We start from the raw sequence: 23,497 nt of genomic DNA on the forward strand, positions 1-23,497 counted from the left end.
TAAACAGCGTTTCAAAAGTATTTTTATATATTGAATAATATTCTTAGCTGAAAAATTATGATGAGGTAATACACAAATTCCTACAATCCGACGACTCTAGAAATGGCACGATCAAAGAACATAGACGTAGTGGTTAAGTTCTGAATTTTGGTTGAAGTTCAGAATTTCGTATGCAATTCCCACTGACTGTCTGCAGATAGTAACTGTACTGTTGGTGGATAGATAGAACTATTTGAACTCAATTTGAACTCAATTCTATAGCGACTGTGTATCGTTAGTTATCATTGTTACTTTTAAAAAATTCCTCGGTAATGACTTGAAAATATAAATCTTTCTATTGTTAAAGGTAGCTCCCTACGTGTTCTTGTATTAAAATTATGCTGCATTATGCTATTTCCAGGTATTCTTGGTAAACCGTGGAAAAGTTTCGACATGGTCATCATAAGTAAATAATGTGATGTTGATGTTTGTCATGACGCAGCTCTCCGCTTTATTCTCCTACCTGCGAATTTTTTCATATCGACGTATTTTTCTCTTTTACATCATTTCATCCCTGTCCTATGTAACTCATTCGGTGCGGTTATCTGTCATTTTTACCGTACTCCTGTTCTTCTGCGATGGTCTAAATCAGGCCATCAGGTATCATGATATGACCGATTAAGAAGTCCTGTCTTCATCGTCAGTATAAGCCAGCAGTTCGAAGATTGGAAGAATATTTTCCGTCCTAAGTGATGGTCGCCTTACGCCTTTCCTCCCATACAATTGTCCTTTGACGATTATCTTCAGCAGGCCATTATGTCCCGTATTATTCTCAGGGGTTTTAGAAGACCTCTCTTTTAGTTCACTCTTCCTTGAACTTCCTCATTATATGCTTCGTCAATCCATTTTGTTCATCATTACTCGGTAGCGCCATATTTTTAGTGCTTTCTCTCTTGAATGTCAATATCCATGCCTCTTTATCATAAAGCAAACTTCCTCATATTTAGCATCTGATAAACGTTTTCCTTACTTTTTTTATAAGTAAATATTCCATTTCTTTAGCGTCTCTAGGCACTTTACGGTGCATCTGAATATCTCCTTTGAATGCTCCCAGAGCGCAAGCATTAGTTTCTTGGTCCTGGTTGGTTGGTGCTTACATTTAATTTCCTCATGCCGGAAGCTCTTGAGTGTCTTGTTAATTAAGTATTTTTTTAATCAGCTGTTTACTCAAGGTAAAAGCTAATATTTTAGATAAATTAAACGGGACGACATATCCCTTTGGACCGCATGTCGACGTCACGGAATGTTTTCATCGTGGATGGGAGTCTTCAATTAAAGAATGAAAAAGACACTCTCGCCGAAGAAGCCTCAGGTAATGTACTCTGTGAATGCTACAGAGACGTGATTTTATTTTCTAATATAAGTAGGACAAGGGCACATTTTCCTATCCCATCAAGGCACAAAGTTTTTGTATAATTTTACTACGAGGAAAAATATTCACCAGAAGCCTACGCCAGAGGCGGGAGTTTAATGTCATATGCTAGCGGGCTTCACGTAATCGAAAGAAAAAAAATACATTCAAACTCCCCAGACATCTTTTCACCAGAATTATTTCGAAGCCTTATCGGCGGTGCTGGTGGTGAACAGATATGGAGGAAAATTTCCACCTTCTTTCTCAGCGAGCCGTTTATCTTCGCAGTTCCTGGCGCTTCTGCCTCTTCAAAATGTTCATCTACATCTAAATACTACACAGCAAGCTGCCTCAATTGGAGTTTGGTGAGGAGCGTGAGGACACCAGCCGTTTGCATATAAAAATGAAATGCTCTAATGAAATTACGACAAGCATTTATTAAATTCTTATCTCGTATGGGGGCTAAAAGAATTCCCATGCATATCTGGTCGTCAAAGTCTCTCTTAATTTATCGTTTCTGAAAAAATAGTGGGGTTCTAATTTGGTGCGTTCTCCGTGTCACTCTTAAAGATACCTATTCTCAATTGTTCAAGTAATCTAAGCCTATCGCGCAGCCTCCGAGTCTCTAGCGACTCCCAACTTAATTCGTTTAACATCTTATATTGTCTGTAGGCCTGTAGCAGCTTTTGACGAATGGTATAGCATTTCTTTTTATTTTATTAAGTTCATAGATTGAGTATTTCCGCACTGGATCCCATACGCTCGCTGTAAACCCAAGGTGTAGCCGGACGTGTGTGACATAGCACCTCTCTTTTACTTTCTCGTCCGAAAATCTTTCCATCTTCCAATAAAATCCTTACCCATTTCCCTTCTCACTCAGATTCGCTTTAACGGGTCCTCTTTACTGCTCTCGATGGCACTCGTACGCAGTTGAAGTCTTCAGTATGGAGTATGAGTTCCTTCAAGAGAGGCAAAAGGGGACGGCAATGGTATTATATGTAAGTACTATGGATTAAAATTTTCCCAACGAAGTGAGTGGCGCCACAATCGCTCTCTTTGAAAAAAAATTATCTTTACCTGTATTACATTATTCCTTGGTCTCGTTACGACGACTGGAATTCACTGTAGTTACGTGCGTAAATGTTGACGGTAGACTTATGCAATCCAGTTATTCGATTCAGCAAAACTTATATTGGAGTGAACAATTTGTTTGCCACCAAAATACACTAACTCAATTTTGAACATTCCCAGAAGGGTTTCCGATAAGCTTGTGTTCAAAGCAAAATAATATAGTTACATGTGTTAGGAACAGTTTAGTTCATTTTTCAAATTATACGCTACTTTGATAGCACTTTTTCATATTGTATTTAAATTCTATTTTTTACTTGCTTGTTCTTATACGGTGGAAATCATATATCTCGGTTAAGAGCACGCAAAATTACTTTCAGAACCATAGGATTTTCAGTCGAACGATGCTACGGATCGTAAAAGAAAAAAATACAGATCTATTTAATCTAATCATAATCGACAATAAGCACAGCATCGTTGAAAGAGCCCGTACGAAGCCTTTTTTCGGTCATGGTCAAGTTTTAAAGGCAATTAATTGTATATATCCCTGTTAGTTCAATACTACTAATGTGTAAAATAAAATCATGTGATGTTACGCTATTTCTGCATCTCATTCATTTATGTGCCGGTGAATTCGTTAAAAAAATATTCGTCATGAAATCGATGGTTTTTGTATCAAATATAAAAATTAAATTATGTTCAGGCTCAGCAAATTTGCTTCAGATTTTAATATGCATAAATAAATTTAATTCATTGTCGGCTCAAGTAATATTTTACCCCTTAATATTTATGCCCTAATCAAAATGGCACGAATATACTGGTTAGTGGAGACCACTGGGAATTTGAGATATTTTAAAATATTTATTCTAAGGTATTTCGCGAATGCTATAAATTCATAAGCCTATAATCATTTAGTTGTTATTTCAGGATTTACTCATGTGAAAAGTTTGTTCGTAAACCAACTATGGGTATTTAAACTAAACCAACTATGCTTATTTAAGCCAATTTGCTTTCCTGGATGATTTTATGTTATAAAAAATAACCTGCGTAATAGTGTTCACTGTTACGGAATTCTTATGATTTATTGCTGTGCATAATTTGTAAATCTACTTATTACTAGTTAGAAAGACTTTCTAACAGTGCTTTCGAACCTAGCGAGTATCCTAAAGTATATGCAATATTTTACATACCTGTGTAACTTGGGTAGTTAAGATTTAGGGAGTTACGTCAAATCAAACAGTCTGATCCACATGCTAAGTTAATGCTGTAGAGTTGTTCAGTTATGAATATTGTAAACAAAATAATAGGATATTATCGGTAGATATCAATACTGATAAATTTGAACTGTTGTGCAAGCAATTAAATATGATTCCGAAATTCGTTTAAAACAATGAAATAGAATATCTGAAAATAATAAAAAAAACGCTGCATTCAATTGCAATAAAAATAGGTAAATTACTGGGAAAATAAAGGTATTAGTACTTTTCTTTGATCAAGGGCTGAATTTTTCCATTTTTATTTATTACTTTCTATTCCGTTAGCTCTCACCTTTTATTGTGAGAGTGACGAAAAAACGCTTCTATATTCCTACAATTGGATTGTAACGTGATTTGCAAAGTAATTGTTTTTATGCACTTTAATTTTCTTTGACCGGTCAAGTTAATAGAATTTCCGTAAAATAATAAGTACCCAATTAGTAGCCGTAATTTTATTTGATACATTATCACTTTCAGTCGTCACCTTCGAGTTTCATTTAATTTTTGCTTGCGTTTTTAATATAGTTAAATAAAAGAGCTGGCGTAAGTGTGCGTATTTTTAAGATTAATTCATAATATTGTCTTTTCTTGATAAAAACCTTTACACAAAGCATCTCTACATATATAACCTAAAATTTGCCTTTAGCCTTTGTTATTACAATTACTAAAGCGAATTCTGAAATAGTGGATTTTGTGAGTACCAGATGATGATTTTGTTACAATGGAAACACGTGTAGTAAGCTGTTATAATAAAATTTGTGGACAATGCGATATTTTCGATTAGCTCTCTCCCTATTTTGGCATTCCTCTCCCTCGTTTTTCCACCACCATCATCCTCATCTCTACCGATAAGAACCCCTCCTACTCTTCGTAGCCCTTCCAATGCTTATCGCGCCCTTATCGCTACTAAACGGTCCACCTATCCATCCCATCCCATGACCCTCTTATATTGATCTTTCTACTCTTGGTGCCATCTTTCCAACTTTAAAAAAGATTTTGATTTACATATTTGAAGATGATCCAATTTTGGCATTGAGGTTTTAGTTACTACACGTTTTGGGGAGAGGGAGGTTTTGAAACGGGAGAGTAGATACTTATTTAACTCTCGCTTAATTCGGGAGATGCTGCAATTGGCGAGTTGAAAAATACCACGTCTACAGAGAAGACAGATATGACCCTGAAAATAAATTGAATTTATTTCGCGGAAACAGGAGTGGCGTGAACGAAACGCAGCCAAAAATTCAGCCGACATTATTATAAATAAATGTTTTAAAAGTATAAGCCAACTCGATGTGTATGCGGTGAGCACAGCTTCTACATGAAGAAACCTCGGGAGGAGAAAAGTTGTTCAGAAAAACAGGAATCACGTGGCAGCAATTGCGAAAGCGGACTAAAAAAATAATGGAGAATCACAATAGAAAATGCGCAATTAATTTACGAACGTGAAAAATTTACAGATATACTTTAAGGAAAGTGTTAAATTCACCAGAATGAGAGTATTTCGAAATTGCTGTTCGTTTCGCAAACTAAGAAGAGTAAATTTCGAGCTTAGTGTAAATTTGATAAAAAAGATAAAAAAATGTTTCAAAGATATGCATTACTTTCAACAACTATTAACATGAATTAATTGGACCATTGGGATCGAGAGATTGCAATGAACTTTATGCTTACAACCTAAAACGAGCATGTCTATGCATAGACACGTGGAGAGCAATAAAATGGAAGAGAACGCTCAATTTACGGAATATATTGTCCCGAAAGGAAGCATGTTAGATTACTGGTTAGTGCTCGGCTACTGCACTAATCTAGGGGTTCAAACCTGAATCAAATTCTCGATGTAGCCTTCGGACACCCCCAAATTAACTCCTCATAGATGGCATCCGTCTGTTGCAAACTAAACTATGGCTTAGTCGGGGTGACCTCTACCTTCACCTATCCAAACGAAACTTTGGCTTGTGTCATTGAGTGATTAAGTAATCTAAAACAAACTTAACCGCGGAAATTAGATGTATTATGGCATGTCATTATTAAAACTGAATGAAAGGGACTTACTTCTATAAGGACCAATTGTGGATTGGTTTTACGTATATTCATCAGAAAATTTTTTCTAGATATACCGGAATCTTAAAGAAAGAGGAAGTAATCCTTATTATCCGATTTAACTTCGCATAGGTGTCATTTCTATATTATAAGTTCCATCAATGACTTTTTTAGGCTTTTTAAACTGTTCGATATACTTCTCCCTGATGCCTTTTTACTAGGTACGTCAGTGCGAAAGTGCTTATCTGTGTCTTCCTTACCCTTTCGCTACTTTTTAATTCTCATTATCATTCAAATATACCTCCCTTCAGTTGCCTTCTCTCAAGATCATCCAACCCTATTACGTGCGTCTGAATGGCTTCAGAATGATTTCTTTTCACCCTACTTTTCTCCGTTCTTGTCTTAGGCCCTCGACTATTTCTTTTTTTCCTTATAACTCAGTTTCATCCTTTTCATCGCCTTGTTACTCTCCTTTTCTTTCTGAGTTCGTAATTTTGCCCCTGTTCTCCGGGCTTAACTCCATTAGTCTGATCGTTGCCCTTTTCCGTTAATGAGACGTTATGAATAGCTAATGTAGTTTTGATTTTCTCTCATTTTTTCGGTTGCGTCGTGATCAATCCTAATGAGATCAAGTTGCGTCGATTGTTTCATTTGTGCAAAAACGGAGCTTTTACACCACTCGCGATGAATTACACCGCGGGGAAAACAATCCACCCTTTTGCTGGTAATGGTTTTATGTGGAAATTTACACCGATTCCGTGGATTTCGGATATTGCCAAATCGCGAGTGCTGAATCATTTGAAAAGGGTTCGCTCATTCAGTCCCAAAATCGCTGTTTATTGAAATTATTCGATAGATGGAAGGAAAAGACAGTGCTTCGTTGCTAAGTTTGATATTTTTAGTAAACATAACATGAGTGTTTTTCTTTACCTTGACCTCAATTGTGAACATTAATTAGTGCCTTGAATGATGAATGTTTCCTTTTGATGGTGAAGTAACTTTCACTCATCTCATCATTCACTTTCACTTTGTCTCATATTTCAAACAATAATGGCAATTAACCAGACTTATTAGGAATGTAAGACAAAGTGAAAGTCAAGTAAATAATTTGAAAAAATGTTACTCTATTGTTACCCAACAAATATCTGTAATTTATGCTGAAATCAGGGACAAATTGAATTCACACCCAACGCAAACGAAGGATGAATATCCCAGTCTTGATATAACGAATTTATAACTTGTGATTAGAAATCGTGATAGCCAAAAGAAAAGTCCTTATTTCCTCGGAGAAAGGAACAAGAAATATTTTGATTGGAATGGTTATAAATTTAGTTAAATATTGTGATCTTTGATAACGTTTTATGTTCGCCGCTAACCCGTTCTAACCCGGAGCTGTTTCTTGGAGAAATTAAATTTCAAGACTTTTCATTTTAACAATGTAAATATTTTCTACTCAATCATAACTTTTGTGGTAGCTAAATATTTCGCAATTAAAATTTACAGCGCAAAATAGCTAATAGTTCAAATATTTCCTGAATAGAGCTGAAAATTTATACATTTTTGATGTTACTTAGGTTATAATGGGTTTTTCAGCGTCATCATTCCAAAATTACTCTCCGGACAAGTTAACTAGCATTGAAAAAGCGCGTTATGTGTATGGAGAGTACGAGTACATGAAAACATACATTGTATGATATATCTTGGCATTATAAAATTTGCCCATACCCATTTGACGTCGAATCGAATCAGAGCCTAATGGAAACTTCTGATGAAGTAATATCTTACTAATAATGTCATAAATCTATTCTGATCAATGCGTTGTGTTAGTTCATATACATCTACGTACTACCCCGCAAGCCGCCTAAAAGGCTTGTGGCAGGGGGTGTTAGGACACCAGCCGTTTACACATATAAAGGGAATGGGAAATTACGATTAGCGTTTAACGTTTACTAAAGTCCTGTACGGTTCGCGGTAAAAACGATTTCCCATATCTTTCCTTTCGGGAAAATATCTCTCTTAAATTATCGCTCCTGTCGGACCTGGAAATTTAGCGAGGCTCTAATATTATTTTCTCCGTGGCGCTCTTATAGATATCCATTTCCAATTTTTCAAACAGTCTTAGCCTAGCGCGCAGCCTCCGAGTCTGTAGTGGCTCCCAGTCTAATTCGCTTAACATCTGGGTAACGCTGTCTGTACGTCCGTGGCAGTTTTTGATGAACCGCGCAAGTTGTTTATGTATCCCTATGAATCTGCGCTATCGATTTAAATTGTTAAATTGAGTCCAGTAAAAATGATTTTTTTGTCATACGTCTGATATTCATGAAGTATTTATGATGCTGGGAAAGTCGGCATCTTGATTTTAAGGCATACTCTATCTCATGGAACATGGACACAATCCCTGGTCTTTTATGGTGGACTAGGTTATTCGCGAAATATTTATTAGTCGGGATCGTAACACGAGGGATATTTCCTGCAAATGCCAGTGATTCTGCGTAGGAACAATCGCTTTTGTGTCTGCGGCTCCGAATAATTTAAAATGAGTTGGAATTCGAAAGGCTCACCATGTGGAAGTGAGTGGTTAACCTGTTTTTCATGAAGAAACCATTTTTTAAATGTTTTAACGTTGATCCATGGATATTATTTTCAATAATTTTGATGGTCACATATATTTGTCGAACTATTTAATCTTTTTTCTCGAAATAGATCTAAAATATATCTATGCCTTTAGGGAAAGATGATTCTGGAGCTTTATTGGCCGTAATTCAGTTATATTTCACTGCTGAGCTCATTATTTACTGGAGGACCGTACCATATCGCTGTACCGTCCGTTTACCTTATGAGTATTAGTATTAAAATTTAGAAATAAAACGGAGCCCAAATTTTTGCGAGCACCAGCCTCTCTTTCTAAGTCTGTTATTCCACTTTAATAACTTGTGGCCGTTGTGGTTGACGATTACCTTTCGTACATTAAAAGTTATCAAGTGACTTCAACTTGCCATCTTAGGTAATTTCATTAGATATATTTTATTGCAAATGCTAATGAAGATTAGAGGGATATTTTTACTATCGAAGTATTCTACCGATTAAGGTGAATTTTGCATGGAATACTGTGTAGTATGCTTAAGAGGGATATTATGCAGATAAATGTAAAATATAATGCGGTAATGTTATTAATTGCTCATTTTACGTTTGCTTTAATCGGGCCAGCTTTAAGAGCGGAGGCCATCTATTGCGATGCATGCGTTTTAAAATTTTGTTTGTTTTCCATCTGAAAGTGGAAGAGGAAATAAATCTCTATGAGCAGGCAGAAGCTTGCAAAGAGCGCAATAAATCTATTTATTAGCCGAAAATTATGCATTTTGGGTCAACTGATTATGAAGTCAGATTGATTTGGAGTTCGTTGATAATTCGTGATAACACTCATGGAAAAGGGACCTATTAAATATTATTTCAGTTATTTATTTTTCAATATTTGAAATATTTTCCATATCCGATATTGACCGTTGATATCACTATTTGACCTTCTTCAGGTCATTTTTTATTATAGAAGGTACTTTTTTAAACGTAAATCCTGGCATACCTGCATCACAGCACGAGAGGAGACCTTCAAAGCAAGGACCGTTTGAGGATCGTGTGCACCTCTCCATAGCATTTAATATGCTTCCTCTCATTTCCGAGACTTCAAGTGAGCATTCACCGTTGGTCCACGTGAACCCGAAGTGAATAGAAAAACCAGACCCTGTACTACCGCCGTGTATATATATTCTTCGGTTCAAAGCCAAAGAGGTCATGGCAATGCGATGATGTCACAAGGGGTCATCGAATATCCTCCCTCCCCACCGGAGGTTCGGTTGGACAGTGGACACAATCGGAAACCGAAGGACCATTCATTCCTATTCTTCTTTGCTCGGCTGGCGATGAAAAAAATGATAATAATCGTGATAAAAGGAAGTTGTAGCGGAAGGGCAGAAGTCTAAGGCTTTTCTCTCTCTCGCGGAGGACATATCCTCGAACAAAACACGGTCGCGAAGCGCTCGCAGTGTCTTCTTCCTTTTTTCCGTCCATCGCCTGACCCCTCTACCCGAAAAAGAATGGCCGGCCAGCGTGGTCCACGGCCCCGATTGTCTGTTGTTTCTCCTTCCATGCTTCTGAGCATCTTCCTTCCTTTTTTCGCCTCCCTCTACTTCGTTTGGCAATTATTTCTTCCCCACCGCCGACGTTCAAAAACAGCATCATCCCTCCACCTTGCCGATAATCTATCTGCCTAGCAACCATCATCAATTATACTTCTTTGCTTTCTAGCCATGTAAGAAGCGTCGGATGTCGTCATCAAAATTATTTGCCGCTGTACTAATGAGATTTGTATATTGGTTTGTTGGCACGATATTATAATTATGTGTACATCACTTTTAAATGTACTTTTCCCATTGTTGACGTATTTTTACTGTGCGAATTCTTCTTAGATAGTGGTGCAAAAATCAGACATCGAATTAGGTATATCCTAAAATTAGCCGTTTTCTTAACTTTAACAACTTTGGAACTCAATTTTAGCAAAACCTCCAGAACCAAAAGGATACGTATTCGACTTAAGGCTAAGAAAATAAATAAAAAAACCTAAAATTAGTGTAAAATCTGGAAAATATATGATTATTTTGTCGTAAATAATATCTAGCCCCATATCTAGCAGGCATAAAACAATCAAAGTTTTGGTAAGACATATTTATTTCGTCCTAAAAATTCTTTGATTTATTATACTTATTCATTTTCCTCTTACATTGGATTTTTTATGCATAATTCTTTCACTTATACCCAGAAAACATGGATTTATGTTTTCCTCTTCTGCAGACCAATTCCTTATTGTCTTCCATGGCCAACGCTTGGTCCCTCCCATTCCCTCTCCCCGTGTATGACGACCCATCCAGCTCCTGCGTCTGACCCCCGTCTCCATCGCTCGCCCACCAAACTTTCAACTCATATTATCTTTCTCGGAAGCTACATTCATTCATTTCAGATATCTAATGGGTAATAAGAGATGTCATGCTTTCCCAGCGTATTTTGGGAGTGAAAGCTGTTCGGGTGTCCTCCGGGTTGACTCCACCTGTAGGGGATTACTATCTGATGAGATATTCCAGAAATATTTTGCAGGCCATTTGTAGACCACCCATACTAGCCTTTGCTTCTGCGCCCATTGCTTTTTAAATTTCTTTTCTGCTTTTCTTTATCACTTGAATCAGAAAATGAAGGTCCTTTATTGGCGATAAATTATATTTTAGATAGCTTATGATAAAAAATATAGACTTTATCGTATATTTGGATCACGCTACTTAACCAAGCCCCTTGTCCGAGATGATATAGCCTCTTACCAAGATATGCACTTACGGGTGCGATATTTCGTGTGAAAATACAATTTTAAAAATTAATTATTAACAAATGACCTTTAGCGCTAATTTTGCAGCAGCGTGTTTTACTTGAACTGTTTGTAAATAAAAAACGCATTAATGTACAACCAAGCGATTGGTCTTTTCTCTCAGATATCTATCGGTCTTCGGTGATTTTTCTTGCATTCATTCTACAAATAGATCACGTTACTTATCCAAGCGCCTTGCTGGAGATGATACAGCGTCTCACCAAGTAATATCGCTTACGGTTGCGATATTTCATGTGACGGTTATATCTAAAAAAATTAATTATTGACATGTTAATACTAGCGCTAATTTTGTGGCAGCTTGTTTTATTTGAACTCCCTAAAAATAAAGAAACGCATTTTTTTTTACAAACAAGTGATTAGTCTTTTTTTCATAGATCTATCGGAGATACTAATTATTTGGCGCGTTTAAGCCGTACCCATGAACCAAGTTCACCACAACCAGACAGTTAACAATAAAATAATTTTTGTGCTCATCTGTTTGTGTTGTATGGGTAGTGTGTTGTTTGTAATAGCAGAAACTTACACACTAATTTGGGAGGATTAGTGATTTCACATTGGTAAAAGAAAGGTAAATTCATTTTTACAAATTTTAAGAAATTGTCAGCCTCGGTGGCGCCGGGGTAAAGTTCTCGTCTGCCAAACCAAAGTTCGCGGGTTTGAATTCCACCGGGGTGAATTTTCCTTATCCTGGGCATAAGTGTTTGTGTGCGAATGGCTGTTATATATGATCTAAAACCCAATGTAAAGGCCGAATAGTGCAGCTTTCGGTGGTGTGGAAATAAATAAATAAATAACACAACCTTACCACAACCAAATTTGACTTTGTTTAAAAGATGTTTTTTGTACGTAGGACCAAAGGTATTTAATTTGTTACCCCAGTCATGCTGTATTTCAAAGTCTTTGAAAAAGTTTTTGCAAAATGCACATTCTTGGCTTCTCACTAAAGAAAGTGTAGAACAAATATTGTTATAAAATATTGATGTAAATGAATTAACGAATTATAAATACTACTTTAGTCGTTTTTTCATGTACGCACTTAAGATTTGTTAGTATAGATTATCAAGGTAACACAAAATGAGCTACACTTTATGTAAAGCATAATGTATTATTATTTTGGATGGTAGCCTCAAACAGGTTATCCTTCGCGGCTACCTAAAATTACTCAATTTTGCTATTGTAATGTAATTTGTGTGTGGAGTAATAAAATTATATTATTATTATTATTATATTAAATAAATAAATAAATATATTTTGTCTTTTATTATTAAAAATAATAATTTTATTACTTTTTTCAATTTACGTGGCAACTTTTATCAATTTGATAATTTTTTAGTCTTATCGGTACTGGGAGAAGGTATTTCTTCCCTCGCAACTCTTTTAGTGAATTCAAAACTCTTGTTTCGTCCAGGCCAGGAATTAAATCTCGGCTCTCCAAATGCTCCAGGTCTGTCGTGTCGTGCAGTCATCCCCTCCCCATCTTCTCTCCCTAACTTGTCCCTTTCAACCCGTTCCACTCCATCCTCCATTGTTGGGGAGCATTGTTCGCTTTAGCGTCAATAGACAATTGTCCATTTTTGTTCCCCGGGAACAGTGAGAGAGCTTTAGCCGGGCCAGAAGGGAAGGGGGAGGGTAGAGGTATAGCCGGATGAAAAGTTTTTGTGGCACTGCAACCGATACATCCCTCCGCGCCATATTTCTCCCTTCATTTGTTCTTTTTTTTGTTTCCGGGAGTGTTGCAATGAATGGCGCCGTGTTTGGCGTTCGGCCACAGCCGCGCCTTTCCTATACCTCCTCCCTCCAAAACCCTCCACCGATGGCTCCGTATCCGATATGCGAAGGAACACCACACCCCCTATTTTTCCCGTCCCATCGTATCTATCCATTTTTTTTCGCCTTGTTGCTACAGGAAGTGGTGGTTATTGGGACTCAAAAAGTTCGCGTAAAAGTTCATCGGCATTGCGGATCATCGGAGGTTGTTTCCGGCCCATAACTGATACTCACTGAGCTGGGATATTGGACGTGCTAACTTCGGCTTGCTTCAAACTTGGCGCGACCCGGCCCGCCAGAGAGAATATTGCTGTCGGCGCGCCGCGGTTCGGTTGGGTAGTCTGGTGCATACGTATATACATGAGCGTAGAGAAAACTCACCGCTAAATCGAGGAAAAGTCTCTCTTCTTTCGTCCGTGCTCGTAACAAGATTATTTTTTCACCTGCGGATTGTGTAAGTGGTGTGTTCAAACCAATGTAACTTCAGAGGGCATAATTTGAACTGTAGATGGGCTGGTGTCCTTCCAATAATGCTAAACGATATATGGTGGTGGAAATGTACGAGTAATAAAAAGTATAAGCTCCTTGAAGATGCAGCGATTTCTTATTATTGTGTTCAAAACAAGTAAGATGCACTCATTCTCTCTTCTCCTTAAGGACGAGACAACTTAGTTGGCCACATTATGAAGCACAATGGCCTGATAAAAACAATCATAGCATTGCAAGTGGAAGGGAAAAAGGGTAAGGGACCGAATGAGTTACATAGGACAACTTATAAAGGATGTTTAAGAGAAGAAATACGTCACTGTGAAGAGGATAGCGGATAGGAGAGAGGAATGCAGAGCTGCGTAAAATTAATCTCAGGATTGTTGACTAATGATAATGACTCATTCACGGCTGAAATTGTGCAAAGGACTCGTTCCAAATTGACACTGACTAAAAGCAGGTTATTTACCTAATAAAATCAAGCTTTACGGGACCTTAATCTCTCATTCAATAAGTTTCAAAATTTAAATAAAATAAAAGTGCCCACCCAAAAAACTAAGAGCCCTTTCCCTTGGAAGGAAAACAATTTTATATTGAGATCTTTTCCTCATTGCAGTTACCATTATTACCATGATTTTTTCTACTCAAGCCCGCCTTGATGAAGACGTTACCTCCTAGCTTTTTTATGTCTACGTTGAGCTAGATTTTCATCTGCATAAAAAAAATGGCTTTGGGTTTTTATCTTTAGTAATTTGGTCACCAATTGTAATACGTATCTACTAACGGCGTAGAAATGGTGTTAAAAATACGAGAGAGATTCAGGTTGGAGTGGTAGACTGTCCGAGATAACTCTATGTTAACCTACCTTAACTAACAGATTACTTCAAAGATAGTGATCAGTTTCAAACGTAAGTCTGATTTTAAATAATTATATGTGCTAAAAAAACTATAGCACAATATTAGTCAGTAATGAAATCAAATATTAGTGATTTTATACAATAACATGACCAGTTTTCGCGTATCCATAACGTGATTTTTTTTACTTTCCTTAGCTTTGCGACTGATAATGCAAAAACGATTGAGTCTTTCAGGCATTACTGATGAGCAGGATAGTTGCCGCAAAGTTCCATACGTTCGATAAAAAAACTAGACCGCCCCTTCAAGATGTTCAAGATGATATAGTATTATCAAAGTGCTGGAAAGTTTTTCGCTTTCGATAAATAATAGGTTCATCGTGAAAATATTGCGGTAATGGGCTACTACAATATTCTCTTTCTTTAAAACATTCTCACTCCTGTGGCTTGGGAACCTAGGTGGTCTTTGGTATCTCGAACTAAGTCCACCAACCAAGATCCAAATTCTACAGTCGTCTATCATACCCAGCTGGGCCACCATCTTCCTGTTATCTTTCTTTACTTCGTCGTTCCAGCGCAGTCTTGGTTTTCCTAGTGATCTTTTACCTTTTGATTTCCCTCTAAGAACTGGTTTCATCATTGTCTCTTCTCTTCTTCTATGGACGTGGCCCAGCTATCTCAATCTCCTGATTATTCTCACGATATTTGGTTCTTTAAACAATTCTCTTAACGCTTTGTTTTTTTTTTATTCTCCATGTTTTTCCTTCTTCAATGGGACCGAATATTATTCGCAAAACTTTGTTTTAAAATGTTTTGAGCTTCTTTTGAGATATTTTTGTGAAAGCCCACACTTGTATCATAAAATAGTATAGGAATTACCATTGTTTTATTAATCCTAGTTATTGTTTTTTTGACCAGAGAGTATTTTTAAATAATTTTACTAAGCTTCAGTATGACCTATTAGCTTCTGCGAGTCGGGAGGTTATTTCTATCTATTCTCTATTCTCGTTCGCTTACAGTACTTCTAGATATTTAAATTGGCTAGTTTTGTTAATTTATGATGTAGTACTGGAAGAGGAATCTTTTCGTCTTCATTTCTGCTGATTTTTGTGTCTTTTTTGTCTTCGTTTACTTTGTTTTCTCAAAAAAGTGGACGATAAATTTCACGAATCAATATTTTATCGTTCTTTTTTAGGCCATTGTGGAGCTGAATTGAGCACCGATTGAAAGAAACGTTCAAGAATTAGCATCCATTACGATGGTCCCGTATTTTAGGGCTTTCATTGTGTTCATATTTCAATTCTTTCCGAGCGAACGGTAGGTAAGTTTTCTTTTTTTTAGCGGCATTCGACGCCTGTATAGCGGTACGAACAATGTCCCTGTTTTGGCTGACTTAATTCGCGTGCAAAGATGTGTGTTTCGTAATGGATCTTGAAGAGGAAAGAGCTTCATTCTAGATATATACCGGCAGATCGTTCCGGAATGAACGATGAGTCGAATTATCCTGTTCATATTTCGTGGAATATTTCCGTATAATTTACATAGCCAAGCAACACCGTACCGTGGGGATAATTGCGCTGCTCAACAGATGTTTTTGGCCGGAGAAGTAGACGGTTATATTACTGCTTCTCGTTGGAGGAACCGCTAGTCGATCTGTTGACTCTCATGCAAATTTTTCCACCCACGTTGGTGGAACCCCTGTATCTAATTGCTCGAAGCTTTTTCCTCTTCAATATATGAACGAAAGAAAAGTCTCCAGTGAAAAAAAGTCTTAAAAAATTACTCTCTTTGGTAAGTGGATCAAGTTCTTTTCTCACTAAACTCCAACCAAGCGTTTTAAGTATCGAATAAGTAGCAGGAGCCACGCTTGACAAAAATGCTTCTTTGTCAGTCTTTTTTATCTCGTATTCGATATCAACATGCAGTTAAATATGTGCCCTACCTCTCTCCATGTCACCCATATAACTTATATATACTTACTCACTTGAGTGACATTAAATATCACTCATAATTTATAATATCTATGTATAAATAATATATATTATAAAGATTAAATAATCAGTTTTATTATTTGAAAGTTTATATTTTTTTATAATGGCTTATTAAAAAGCAGGATTAGATCAGTATTTCTAGTGCTCAGAAAGTTTTGAAAATAAGAAAATCCCTAACTTTCAGTCATTTTATAAGCTTCCAATACTTCTCTTGCTATCAGCGGTACAACACCGAAGTTCGTGTTTCTTTTAATGGAATGGAGTGATGTATCGATCGCATTTATCACTCGCTACTCCCATCCAATAGCTGTGTGCACTACAAGGCATTCTTTTTCACCACATTTCACTCAAAGAAATCATTTATTTATTTACTTATTTATTATTATTATTATATTATTACTATTATTACTTCCGCACCTCCGAAAACAGCACTACTCGGCCTTTACATTGGAGTTTATGATAATATAATAAAGAATAAAGAATAAAGATATTTATTCCACTGCCCCAAAATATTACTACATGTACATACATAACCAGTGAAATAGACACCCCTTAAGACATGTCTTGAATAGGGGTTGCCATTACATAAAATATGGCAATGCTCGGCAGTACATTCTTGTAACCTTTAAACAAAACAAAAGAGGCTCTTCTATGAGTCTTTCATAGACACATTTGTCCATGTGTGCATAAACAATCTTTAAAGCATACAAAATACAATTAGAATAAAGTAATAAGAAAATTAACATGAAATAAATTTATAATAAATTTGGTAACAAAATAGGTTTAAGCAACTAAACGAACAGATTATTTAATTGTCTGAAATAAAAATTCAATATTTTTATTACTAAACAACCAGTCTCTCAGTTTTTTTACAAATTCATATTTGCTATTACAACCTTGTAATTTTTGCCAAAGATTCACATACAATTTTGGTGCTAAATAATTAAAGAAATTTTTATAAGTTTCAAGTTTTGGTGTAGGAATATAAGTAATTTCGTGGAATCTTAAAGTTTTTGTGCAGGGACAAGGTTTATTTTTATGTCCACCACGATTGTAAAAAATTCTTAATGTTTTATATACAAACAAATGTCTAACTGGGAGGATTTTTAACCTTACATACAGTGGGAAGGATGATTCATTCCTGGAGGTTCTTAAGATCACCCTTAGGATTTTATTTTGAATAATTTTAATTGGTTTAACATTAGAGTGATAAGTGCCTCCCCAACAAGATATTCCATATTGAATTCTTGAATTTACCAGAGCAAAATACACCGTCCTCAAAATGGAAACTGGGCATTTATACGTGAGAAGATAAAATTTTCTCAAGGAAATAATCAGCTCAGATTTCAATTTGTTAATGTGCATTTTCCAGTTACAATGGTTATCTAATATTAAACCGAGGTACTTTATATGATTTACATGATCAATTTTTATGCAATTGTTACAAGCTCTACCAGCTCTACCTTTTGAAGTCAAGCAATGAGAACATCTATAGAAAACGTCATCCGATGGCACCAGTGTACTTTTCAAGCCAAACAACATAAACTTTGACTTTACACTCAGAACAAAATTATTACACAAGAACCAATAATTAATTCTATTCAAATCATTTTGCATTTGTAATATAACATCTGAAACATTAAATGACGAATAACATAATGCCGTATCATCGGCAAAAGAAGTAAGTTTTCCATGAAATGCCCCGTTGCAAAAATTATTGACATATATTAAAAACAAAATTGGTCCCAAGACGGAACCTTGAGGGACACCACATGTGAGGGACACCTCCTCACTAGTACAATCGTTAATTATTACCCTTTGTGACCTTCCCAACAGGTAACTCCTGAACCAATCGTTTGCAACGCCTCTAATTCCAGCCTCCGACAGTCTTGATAGCAATATCTCGTGATTAACAGAGTCAAAGGCTTTTGTTATATCAATGAATAAACCACCAGTCTTATTTTTTCTGTTTAAGCTCTCATATAGATCAGAGCAGAATTCCAATAGGGCGTCCTCAGTAGATTTGCTTTTCAGAAAACCGAATTGCGCTTCACTGAAATAATTATTTTTTTGTAAAAAACTTAATAATCTAGATTTAATTATTTTTTCCAGAATTTTAGAAAAAACCGGAAGAAGAGAAATAGGACGATACTGCTTAATATCCTTTCGATCTCCATTTTTAAAAATTGGTACAATAAGTGCGCATTTTAGTTTCTCAGGAAACACGCCCTGCTGCAGGCTTAAATTAACAATATAAGTTAAGATGGGTGCCACGTTTTCGTTAATAGCCTTAACAGTATTGGTGGAAATGTTATCTAACCCCTTAGACTTATTGGAATTTAAATTTTTGATTATATTCTGCACCTCTTCAATAGAAGTCGGAGCAAAGAAGATAGAGTGCTGAGAGCAGTTTTTAGGAAACCAACTATTATAATCAGGAGGAAGAGTATAATTTACTGCATTGATACGGGCCGTATTTTGCTCTATGATCTGATTGAAAAATTTGCTAAACTCATTAGCAATACCTTGCGAATCCGTTATTAGTTCACCTTTTTCCAAGGATTTGATATTTTCAACATTATTTCTCAACGATTTTGCACCTATAATATCATCCACGACTCTCCATTGCTTGGCTATATTGTTACGATTGGCTTCAAAAGATCGCAAGAAATAATTTTCTTTCCTTTTGTGAATATCAGCATCTAATCTCTTTTTATAGGATTTGTAGTAATGGACCAATTTATCATTATACTGTTGTTTCTTCATTTTTTTATATAAGAAATTTCTTTTCGAAATACGTGCACAAAGATCATTAGTTATCCACGGTTTGATTTCCTTATGATTCTTTTTTAGTTTAAATTTTACAGTGGAAGTATTAATATGAAAAGTGAGTTGATGAAGAAATATCTCGTAAGCTAATGAAGCATCGTTTTGACGGTATACGGCCGACCAATCTGTGTCTTGCAGTAGACTATTGAGAGTGTTAAAGTCGATTTTAGATGAGATTGTTTCGTGTTTACTCGAAAAAAGTTTAAGGTTTATTTCCATGGAACAAATTGTTAAGTGATGGTCAGTAAGTCCCAGATCAAACGCGTCGCAGTGCATAGGGAAATTATCTCTTGATCGAGCAAAAATATGATCAATACAAGATTCACTAGCAGAAGTTATTCTAGTTGGAGTATTTATCATTTGTTCCATCCCATGACTAGCCATTAAAATTAAATAATCATATGCCAATCCTGCCTGCTGTAAAATACATAAGTTCATGTCACCGATGATTAATAAATTCTTTTCCGTCGACCTATCTAATAAGATCTTCAGCTCTTCTAAAAATATTGTGACACGCTGGGCAAGCAGTCTATAAACGGCAACTAAGGTCAATTTCGTTTTTGGATCAATATCAATAGTAAGAGAAGCAACATCAGCACTCGTGAAATGAGTCCATTTATTAGAACAATGAGAAATATTTTCCATGATATAGATTATCACTCCACCAGCTCTGTAGGAATTATTGCAAGAAGCAACAGATATATATCCCGGGAGGTGGAAGGCATTTACTTCACTGTCACCTACCCAAATTTCGGAGAGTATTATCACGTGTGGTTTGACATCCAAATTTTGAAGTTCGATTGTAAAACTATCGAAATTAGCCCGAAGACTTCTTATATTTTGATGCACTACAATGAATTCATTATCATGTTTTACTAAAAAATCATTGAATGCATAGCCAACGCTGGAATCAAGCATATTTAACATAAAAAGAGGATTTACTACTGAATGTAACATGTGTGCCCTTGAACATCCTGTGCTTTAAGATTAAATCAAAGAATAACAGACGGCGGGCAAGAAGCGGGCATACAAAATTATAACCCATCAAAGTATAAATCAAACCTTGACAATAGTAAGACAATGAGCATAAAAAACAGAAATCTGAGTTCAGGCTAACGAAAACTGATTTCGCAACAATATAATTACAATAAATCATCAGAAGAATTAATACGTAACACAGGATCATTATCATTTTTGCGCAGTAAAATTTTTCCATTGCGTATCCATAGGTATTTATAGCCATTTGTCTTTTTGTACTCACGCGCTGTCGCAAAGAGCTTCTTCCTTCCTGGAGATAAGCTGTCATTAATGTAAACAGGTGCGTCGAGCTTCAAACCCATATGGCGGGTTGAAAAATTCCTCTTCAACCTTCTCTTCCTCATTAGTTCTTCTTTGTCAAATTTGCGAACAAATTTGACCACAATGCCCGGCACTCTATTTGGGTCACCTCTATTCCCCATCCGATGACATGAGTCAATAAGCTCACTTGATATAGGGAAGTCAAGGGCAACCCCAACTTTTTGTACTACGTCAAGGACATTTTCATTTGTCTCTTGAGGTATTCCAAAAATTTCAATGACGTTAGCACGAGCACTTTGTTCATTGTCCTCCAAACGACTTTCTAGTAAGGAAACACGATTTTTCAGCATCGTATTTTCTGCACTTAACCTGTCAATAATTTCCAGGTATTGATTAATTCTCGCATACTGATCCTCTAGTAATTTTTTGTTATCGTCAATCTTATGGTGCACAAACTCAAAGGATTTGTTAAGGTCAGCTTCAATCCTTTCACGGTCTTTTTTGGCCTCCTCCAGCATAGTAATGACCTGAGAGAGCTCATATGATTCCGTCGACACAGCTGACATGGACTGTCGTCGCAATGCAGTACACGGTTGACAGCGCCAGATTTGCTTTTCTTCATTAATATAATCCAGGTCATCCTTGGAGATGTTTACACAATTAGCGTGGAAGGTCTTCTTGCATTCGTGACACACAATTTTAGGTTGGCGACCGGTAATGGCTTTACGACACGTGCCACACTCTGCCATGATGGAAATTGGAGTAACTGGACTAATTGACGAGTTATAATTTATGCACAACAGAAATAAATTGCCACTAGAAGGAATAAGTAATAACCCAACATAGGTAGAACACTTCAGGGAACACACGGACACAACGTAAAATAAACTGAGCCCATTCCTATGGGACTCGCCCTTCGCTGCTCTGGTAGCTGCCGAGCACGTCCGTCCCACTCAGTGACTGAACCATGACTGATGTAGCAATGTGATATGTAGCAATCAAAGGTGCAAAAACATCCGTGGATCAATGGCGGGACTCGAACCCGCAAACTTTGGTTTGGCAGGCGAGGACTTTACCCCGAGGCCACCGGGGTCGGCAATTCATGATGTCGAAACCTTTTCTCGGGGGTATTAACCCTCGCTAATATTATTCTCCTGGCTGAATCTAATTCTAACGGCTGAATCCAGTTTAATTTTTCTGCCTCTATGTATTTTCTTACCTGAGAATACAAGAACATATGCATGAAAACAAATCATCAGATGCTACATATAGAGCATATTTTTTTGTGGGAACAACACGAGGACAGGAGTTTAGTAGTCAAGAGTGGAAACATTAGAAATGTGGTGCTTTTAAAGAATGCTGGATATAGCATGTATCTACTGAGTGAGTGATGAAGTTCTTCGGAGAGTGGGAAAATGGAGAAGTCTTCTAAAAATTCTGAGAAGAATAGGGGACAACATAAATGGCCACATTATGAGGCATGATGGTCTGATAAATGCAGCCATTGACGGACAAGTAGTTGGGAAGAAAAACAAAGATCGCCACGAATGAGTTATATTTGCGCAAGACGAGTTATTAAGCATGTGAACGATTCCTCCAATGATCGAAGTGTTTGCTTAATACGAATATATATATTACAACTATGTTTCGTAATAAATCTTTCAATTCTCTAAAATGGGTCTCGTGATTGTTGCGCGGTTTGTGCTGTAGGTAATTGAAGGATGATGTAAGTAATTGATCTAGTTCTTAGTAATTAGAGTTACTCGGAGTTAAGTTTTTATGTAAGAGTAAGCCATATTCCCCAACCCCTGTAGTACATTATTTATTGATTAAATTTAAAGAATTCCACCATTATTAATGCTAGGCATTCCTAACTGGTAAAAAATAGCTCTTGATCTCTGTGTCCAATCCGATGATTTGAGTAGCAGTATCTTTTTTTCGAGCAATAGACCTCTATGTGATTCCATTGCAATGTAATCATTTTAATTTCATTCTTGAAAGTTTTGCAATCCAATGGACAGCGGTCGTAATCATGAAATGGAGGATCTATGCACCAAAGTTTGAGGGGAGAAAACCCTCCGACTTTTCCCTCGCTAAACCTTTTTAATCGGCTAAAAACCTTTCATTGCAATTGCGTCCCTTGTTTACTGATGCCTTTGAAGTTTCTCCATCAATTCTATGAGGGGTCTCTCTCTCTTTCTCTCTGCCTCGCTTCCTTCTTTTTTTCTTCATTCATATCAGCGAGAAAACTCTTCTTGGTTGCTTGATGTGAGCGGCGATTGCTTATTTCCTCGATCGCGGCTTAATTGTTTTTTCCTTACGTATCATCAACGATGGACCCCTGCCGGACCCCTCTACCCTCTCATACTTTTCTTCCAATTTCCCTCGGCGGCCTGCGGATTGCTTTTGTTTTCCATGTCCGTCCCATTTAGACGGGCGACGAAAATTCGGCTTTAGTGCCTAGCGCATCCCGTATTGGGTTTGGGTATTCCGTTTACATGGGTGGCCTTAGAGTTTTAAAGCCGCATCAGCACTAGGTAACAATGTTATAAAACAATATTTAATCAACAAAATTATGTAACAAAAAATAGCTAACCCGTGCAAAAAATCCGCACTTACACGCTATCAGGGAATAAGCATGTTAGAGAAACGTCAAATTTCAATCCGTTGATAGTAATATTTTCGAACTTTCAAAACGATATTTTTATATATTCGTGATACACGTTATATTTTAAGTTCCTTACACGCGATGCCTCTTTTAGAGAACATCTTACATTCTTCATACTTCTTAGATTTTATTTTTAATATTTGATGTGACGTTTCTTTGGTTAAGTTATGAATTTAACTTTTTTAATTTTTTTGAACTGTAGAATAAAGAATGTGTGGGGTCGATAGTATACCTCGAGCGAGTTGTTGATATGGAAAAATCGAAACTTTTAAGTCAAATTAATGGATAAAGAGTGAAGTTTGAGACTGAAATTTTATTTTTCGTCGGAAGTCAGTGATTCAACGTTTAAAATGATACCGTAATTATTACTGTAAGTGCAGTATTGACGGAGAAAATACGGAATGTCAGCAAAACACTTTCC

This window comes from Ischnura elegans, chromosome 7, assembly GCF_921293095.1.
Source record: "Ischnura elegans chromosome 7, ioIscEleg1.1, whole genome shotgun sequence".
NCBI classification, from domain to species: domain Eukaryota; kingdom Metazoa; phylum Arthropoda; class Insecta; order Odonata; family Coenagrionidae; genus Ischnura; species Ischnura elegans.